The following is a 7,792-nucleotide window of genomic DNA, read 5'->3' as shown; positions in this document are numbered from 1 at the left end:
TTTTGTGCTAAAAATGTGCTATTTTTTTCCCTAAGAACCAAATGTTTTCATGGGCTTATGGTTAGAAGACTTCCTTCTTTTTTTTTTTAAACAAACAAACAAACAAAAAAAAAAACCAGGATACTTCTGCCATTTATATCCAGTCCCCCAGCACAGCTGCTGGCATTCACCATGGTTTGTAAAACATCACTGGTAGTAGTTCAACAAGAACTATCCATCCACATGCTCTTTTGGTACCTGGGCATAGAATCCACCCAGATTTGGCCACTTGAATCTATTATGGACAATTAGGTACAATGTTATCTTACCCTTTTCTAATATATCCTTAGTTTAAACCTTCTGTTGACCGTTTTTTGTCCTAACCTTCTCAATCTGAAGCCATTCTTCTTGGTGGAAATTATAAAAACAAACTAAGAGTTGAGCAGTTCTGCCTTCCCTCCAACTTAATACTGTCATATTCATCCTGATAGTAATTTTTTTTTGGTTGGGGGGAGCAGTGTCAGGCCTAAATTAGGGAAGAGCTAAAAACAAATCTAGTCGCAGACATATATTAACCTGTTGTCCCTGAGCAAATCAGCTAACCTCTGCCTGCCTCAGTTTCCTCATTTGTAAAACACCTCCTAGGGTGGTTGTGAGGATAAAATAGAATAATATTTACAAAGCACTTAGCATAATGCCCATCACATGGTTAATGTCCATATAAATGTTATAGCTATTTTAAATTTTTTCCTCTTGCCCCCAACATTGCTAAAAAAAAAAAACCTTTTTGCTTATCATTTATCACAAATATCAGCTCATTGTGTGTATATGTGTGTGTGTGGGGGGTATTTGGTCCACAAATAATGGAAAAAATAGAGATATAGAGAAATTTAAAAGATTTCAACTTAAAATAGAAAAGTAGTTTTGGATCTGAGTCTGAAGTTGTAGTTGTAAAGATACATACAGTCTGATATACCCTGTGTTTCCCCGATAATAAGACCTATCCCGAAAATAAGCCCTCCCCGTACTGTGTAAGACTCCTCTAAAATAAGCCCTCCCCCGAAAATTAGCCCTATTGATATTGCTACTGTAGTGAGCGCATCATCCTGTTCTTCCCCAGTGATTTGCTTATTGAATAAAGGCACATTTTTTTTGTTCACATTTACCTGTTTATTAAAATTGCTGTCAATGTTCATTAAAATAAGCCCTCCCCTGAAAATAAGCCCTCTGGTGTTTTTCTGTCCAAAAAAAAAAAAATAAGACAGTGTCTTATTATCGGGGAAACACGGTACCAGTTATGTATGGCCCAGGTCAATGAAATGTATTTAAGATTTAGAAATGGGCTGAAAGTGGACATCGAGATGGTATGTGTCCTTGGCTTAGTCCTGTTGCTTCTGCCTCCAGAATCTCTATTGAGTCTACCACCTCCCTATGTACACCTGCTATAACCATCTTAGTCCAGGTACTTGTATCTATCCTTCTAATAAACCTCCTATCTGTTCTTTCTGCCTCTTGTCTATACTCTTTCCAATCCAACTTTCACAGTGATGCTCAAGTACTCCTCCGAATAACGTATTTGGAGCCTATAATTCCTTTATTCAAAATTTTCATTTGATTTCCCATTGTCTAACAAATAAAACCCTGAGCCTGGAATTCAATGCCATCTACTTTCTGGCTCCAGACCACTTCTTTTCAGTCTAATTTTACATGCAGCAATCAATCAACAACAAATGCCAGATTGCCACATATGCCATTCTGGGCCCTGGGGATAACAAAAACAAAAATGAAACTGCCTTCATGGAGCAGAGTGGATCCGGGGGAGGAAGAACAAGTACATACATAAGTAGATGCAAAATTAAATACATACTTCATATATACAAAATAGGTTTTTGGGTGAGAGGGCATGAGAAGCAAGGGTTTAGGCGCTGCTTGGGCAGCATTTTGAAGAAAGTCTAGAAAGCCGAGGTGAGGAGTGCATACCGCGCACTGAGGAACAGCCAGCGCAAAGGCACGGAGCCGGGAAACGGACAGGTGAGGAAGGTCAATGAGCCTAGGACAGGACTTTCCTTCCAGTGCCTGAATATTGTTTGTTTTAGTGTTTCAGCTCTGAGCACAGTGCTTGGCCCATAGTAGGTACTTAACAGATGTTTACTGAATAAATTAATGGATCCTCATCTCGGTTCTGAAGGGTGCTTTAATCGCTCCACAATCATCCTAGAGGAAGGAGAGCATCCCAGCCAGGCCTCCAGTGAGCCTGCTCCAGCCGGCCTGAGGCCCCGCCCCAGAACGTCGTCCCGCCCCCCAACTGGAGCGCGGAGCGGCGCAGCGCGGCGGCGGCCATTTTGTGCAGCAGCGGTAGCGGCAGTGGTAGAAGCGGCTGCGGCAGCTGCGGCAGTGGCGGCGGCGGCTGCGGGATCCGGGGACCCCACTCGGGCTGGGGCTGTCGGCCGCGGGGCGGAGACACTGGCGCGGGTGGTAGCTCGGGTCTGGGCTCGGGCACCGCGCAGCTCTCCCCGGTAAGACTCCCGCAGCCCCGGCGCGGGCGGGCGGGGCTGTGCGGGGCTCGGGCCGCCCCGCCGCGACCGGGGCTCTGCGGGGCTCGGGGCGGGGCCTTCGGAGGCCGCGGAGTCCGCCTCAGCCCCCCACACAAAGGACCCGGCAGTCGACCCGCGCTCGCCCCCGCCCCCGTGTTGGAGCCGGGGCCCGGGCCGGGATAGTGCCGCGGAGCTGAGGACAGGGTCGCAGGGACGACGCCCGCCGCGGCCGGAGCCTCTGGGGAGGGAGCCGGGACGAAGGCCGCCCCCTTGGGCCGGATCCGGGATGGGAAGGAGGCTGGCTTGACGAGGCCGCGCTCGGCCGCGGGAGCTGCGGCGGGGCGGCCACGAGGACCCCCCCCCCCCCCCCTGGTGGGGCGGGGGTTGTAGGAGATCGCCCCCTGTGGCTGGAGCCGCTGCGGGAGTTTGGAGGGAGGACTTGTTCCGGCGCCTCGCACTGGGGCGGGCGCGGGGGCGGGGCACGAGAGGGGCCCCCAGTGGCTGGAAGGGATGTGCTGCGGTCCTGGACGTGTGAAGAATGAGTGGGAGATGCCCTGGAACCGGGGAGGGTCCTGTTTTGTACCCTGACCTGAAGGAAGCTAGTGTTTTTTTTTTTCGTCTGGGAGCTTGCATTGACTTCTGTTGCCGGGATAGGCTAAGAGTAAGGATTGGTTAGTAGGAGAAAGATGGTGTTAAGTAGGGTATGAGTGTGTAGAAGTACAAACACCTGTGCACCAAGTATTAGATGTTAGTTTGTTTGCTGTGTGTTGGTGATATCGAATGGGGATGGGGGGAGGTGCAGTAACAGGCCTCCGCTGGAGTATGCAGCCCCAAAAATCATTTGGGGGTTTACGATGACGGGGAGGGGATAGTATAGGGAGTCCCTTTTGTGCGTGGTTGCAGGCACTTTAATCAAGATTTGGGCTGTACTTGCAGGGATAGTTCAGGATCCGTTTTTTCTTACTCATAAGCCTCTACAGAAGGTCTTGTCTGATAGCATGGATACCTGATCGGAAGTCATCAGATGGAGCGTTTTCCTTGAAATTTTCTGTCTTTGCTGTAGTTTCAGTGTTCTGCCTTGCTATTAGTAAATGTTTTGAAAAGTTAACTTAGTAAAAAATTTGTTACGAATAAATAGCGTTTGAATTTACTGAGTAGTTTAGGGGCTTAATATATTTCAAACTGCTTTAGGTCTACAGTTTTTTGTTACAAGACTAGAGATAAAGGAATCTCTTTGAAAACGCAGTATGGCCTGGTTTGTGCTTGCCCCTCTTTACTGTAGTTCTGGAAGAAGGGGGAATTTCGGACTCAGAAAGCAATCATGACTAGGTATTTTGTTTCTGTTTTTATTTTTTTCCTGACAAAAATACTTTCTGGAAACGCTGAAGTGATTACTTTTAAGTGTAACTTAAACTTTTCAGAAAATGAAATACTTTTGTGTTTATATGGTGACAATGTACTTAGTTTTTTTTTTAACTGTGGTGCAGTTTAATTTCAAAGAATGCTTTAATGTCAGTATTTTTTAAATGCAACATTAAATTTGGATTTCTTTGTGGTGATGTTTATTTTTTGCTTTCTAATACAAAATTTTTTTATTGGGGTAAACATGAAACTGCAGAAAATTTTCCAAAGCTTTAATTAACTTGAATATGCTGAGAACAGGGAACCATTGACTGTTTTATCCCGTTCTTTGGCATATTAAACTTGACGTTTTTATTCCCCTATGTAGAGCATTTGGGGGACTTTGGGACAGGTTAGAGTTTTTGAAGCCTTTGGGTTTTACACATTGAGTAGGAGGGTTGAGTGACTGGCATCTGTATAAGTGTTAGCGTTTTAAGATTGCTAGTCTGTTCGTTTTCCTTTTGACAGGATGTAACTACACAATCCATTTTAGTTGAATTCTCTAAAGGATATTTATGTAGGGAGAAGGTAAGTATCAGTGGTTAAAGTAGAATCGACTTTAAAGAATCTTAAATTCTAGGTATCTCTTTTACAGAGGAAAACTGAATTAATCATTTTAGTTTTTCTATGGTTTTATCAAATCTTTACATACTTTTCATAGATAAATATTTTGGCTTTGAATTACTACAAATACTTAATGCACAACACATGAATTCATCAAATTTCAAACCAGCAGTCACAGTGAATGGGTCTACCATATAATTAAAATGTTTCTTAGAAATATATGTGAGCTGGAAACCTTTTTTTGTACTAATTTTTTAGTCTCTAAAACTTAATTTTTAAGACTTTGAGTGTTCTTAAAAACAAAAGATAGTTTGTAGTGCTTTTTGTAAATGGTATAAACATTTTGAAATGCTGCTTTGACAGCTGACCTGTTGCTAATGGAAAAAGTGAAAAGTTTCTGTTGTTGGAAACTGCTAAAATCCCAGCATAAAATGTGACCCATTTAAGGGGGACAAAATGAGAGCAGTCAACTAAATTGCAGTTGTTTTGCAATCTTGTAATTGTCTAAAGTTTTTATATTTACTGATTATAGCACTTGGCACATTCTCCTTGTCTCTCTATGGCTCACTTATCTTTTTTGGTATGATTTGGAGTTGTTTTACTTCTGTTTCTTTGAAGTCTAATGAGATTGTTTTGTTTAGTTGTGATGCCTACTGGTTTTGGTGGATGGAAATTGTAGTGCTGAAAAAAAAATTCGAGTTTGCTTTCATTATGACTCTGTATTAGAGAAAGAATGGGATTGTTGGTTTAAGTAATGGATCTGCAAACTACATACCTCACTATTCTATCTTCTGCTTTTGATTGTGAAGATAAGTCTTTTGTGCTTTTAAAATTCTACAAGAATGGACAGTTTATTTTTTTTTTAAGTTTTATTAAAACACTGGTGTCAAAATTGAAATAGATGTTGATTTTCTTAGCTTGTAGTTGAAGCAAAAGTGAAATTGGACAGAACAAGTTATAATCTGCATAATTGAAGTTATTGTATTTGATGAACCAGCAAGTCATAAATATATTTTCATTAATTTTTGTCTTCCCTTTTAATTTTTAAAATAATTTGTATTTAGAAGTTGTTTCTTTATCTAGTTTTATACACTTCCTCTAAAAAATGAAACTACTTTAGAACTTAACTAGTATGAGTTTCTCATTTTTAGAGGCCTGAATGTTTCTGGGAATTGGGATTTAAGACACCAAGGGAATGACTTGGCTTTCCTTGTACTTTGAGAATATGATGATGATTCTAATGAACAAATCAACTATTTTTTAACTTTGTGTTTCAAAGCAAAATAAAAAAAAATTAGAAAATCCTGTGTTGGCAAAGATACTTGATTCTTTAAAAGATCTGTAACTTCATTGGTGTAGGAATTTTTTGCACTAACACAGGTCCTGGCCCATATATAACTTCAGTAGTTGCTTATAGCCAACACCCTTTAGCTAACTGGTGATGAACTTTTCTGAACTTAGCCTGTTCCACAGTTAAGAGCGGAAACAGAAATGCCTGGAATATGTGCAAATTCAACAGCTTTTTGCCTGGCAGCTCTAGTAGATCACCAGGGCCATCATAGACAAAATTGTGGTCTCTGCAGTTTGTAATCTGGTTTGTGTCTGCCCCTTCTGTGCCCTCCTTTCTAAACAGATAGCACTTACTGCAACAGGAAAGTCTTAAGTCACTGTCACTTTTGCTTGGTGATGGTTTGACTGATTAGTCTGAGCTATTAAAGTATAAAGTTTTACTTGAGTTACATTTGTATTTTGAGCTTTTTATCTTTTCAGTGAAAAGTTTTAGAATGCCAGCCCTGAAAGAGATCCCTAAAGTCTAACCCCATAACCAGACTGAGGCCAGAGAGGTTAAGTGACATGTCCAAAGTCCCACCTTGAATTGTTTGCAGTCGATGAGATGATATTAGATATCCTGATTTCTGAGCCAGCAAATTCAGGCATCATTGGCCTGGTGGGAAAGAGGTATGGGATGTGAGTGGGGGGAGGACACATTTTTTTAATTTGCTCCTAAGTGAAAACTTGATTTAGTCCTTTGGGGGGAGGATGACATAGTCTGCAGGAATAATCTGTGTGTGGCTGAAACAGCTTAGTTTCTTGGCATAGAGGACCTTGTATTCAGAGACCACTTCAGGACCTGAAAATACAGGTCTCTTCTCTCCAAAATCTTTCTCAAAGTTAATCTCCAGTCTGGCCTTTTCAGCTGCTGCTCTGACTACCAGATATGGCACGTTTGATTTTTTTTTTTTGCTAGTATTTAGTATTTTTATAGTATAAAATAAACTCTGTCCCACCCTCTTTGGGCCAGCCAAGAACTATCCTTTTGATTCTGTGTTATTTTTCTCTAGTTAACAGAACTTTTGACAAGAATGTCAATCAATACATTAATGGATGGAAAATTACCATATAATAAATATGAATAAAATGGTGTTGAAGCTGTAGTGATCTGCATAGTACCTGCTTTGTCATTCAACCAGTTTTATAATACTAGGGAAAATATAATTTTTTCTATAAGAAAAATGGATACATTATAGGCCCAGCATTTCATATTTTTAAGAAATTATTTTCTGTAATCTCATTTAATTACAGTTGCTAACAACTTTTGTCTCTGGACAGTGGAGCCAAATTAGAAATTTATCAGAAGAAAATATTGATATAGTGTAGACTCATCCTCATTAAGCATTGCCTTCATTTAAGAAGCGCTCTTCTATTCAGTTCCTTCTTCCTTTACTCTCTTTGTATTTGCTGGCAGATCTTACTAAATGTGGCTTTTTAAAAATTAAACTTTTTAAGATTTAAGAATTTAATTTACTGTGTAATGACTATTAGAAAAAAATCAATTATCATACTATAGAATTAATACACATTCATGTAATTTCATTTTAAATAACATACGCATTTTGTGGTATTTACTGAGTTATGTAATTTTTGTAGTATTTCATAACACATCTAATTGATAATTTGTATAAATGGTGTTATTTTAGTTTGTGTCTTGGGATTGTTTAGAATGATGTTGGTAGAATATTTACTCTTGGATTAGAGTGTAATTAGCTTTTGAAATATTTAAAATCTCTTGTACATCAGTAATAACAATTGTTAGTTATACTGGTTTTTAGTCTTGAATGGTTTTAGGTTAAAAATGAGCATGATTCTAGTAAGGCGCGGTATGGCATGGCTTATCATTCTTCCCCAAGGACTATCAGTCTTAATCCCTTGCTGTAGGTTGCTTGAGTATCGCCATAACACTGATTAAGGAAATGTGAATGAAAAGATGCTTTACTTCTGATTGTTTTGGGGAGTATTCTGAAGTTTCTTGTAGA

At 40.3% G+C, this 7,792-nt stretch overlaps 1 protein-coding gene across 9 annotated transcripts in view; it reads left to right on the top strand.

The window, feature by feature from the left end:
* The first annotated feature begins 2,295 nt into the window (after positions 1-2,295).
* The window catches only part of LOC138153525 (RNA-binding protein 12), a 36,691-nt gene continuing 31,194 nt past the window's right edge, over positions 2,296-7,792 (top strand). For 3 of the 9 annotated variants that reach the window (XM_069077695.1, XM_069077693.1, XM_069077694.1), the window contains exon 1: positions 2,297-2,495. The gene's annotated coding sequence lies outside the window, so the exon portion shown is untranslated. Of the gene's footprint in view, positions 2,496-7,792 lie in introns of all 9 variants that reach the window. The other 6 variants (XM_069077697.1, XM_069077696.1, XM_069077700.1 and 3 more) reach the window with 4 other exon arrangements.

Source organism: Petaurus breviceps, unplaced genomic scaffold, assembly GCF_028583685.1.
Source record: "Petaurus breviceps papuanus isolate PSGF00001 unplaced genomic scaffold, PetGlider_PUasm1.0 90994, whole genome shotgun sequence".
Classification (NCBI taxonomy): Eukaryota; Metazoa; Chordata; class Mammalia; order Diprotodontia; family Petauridae; genus Petaurus; species Petaurus breviceps.
Note: the sequence above shows the minus strand (reverse complement) of the source record. Positions and strands in the feature narration are given on the sequence as shown.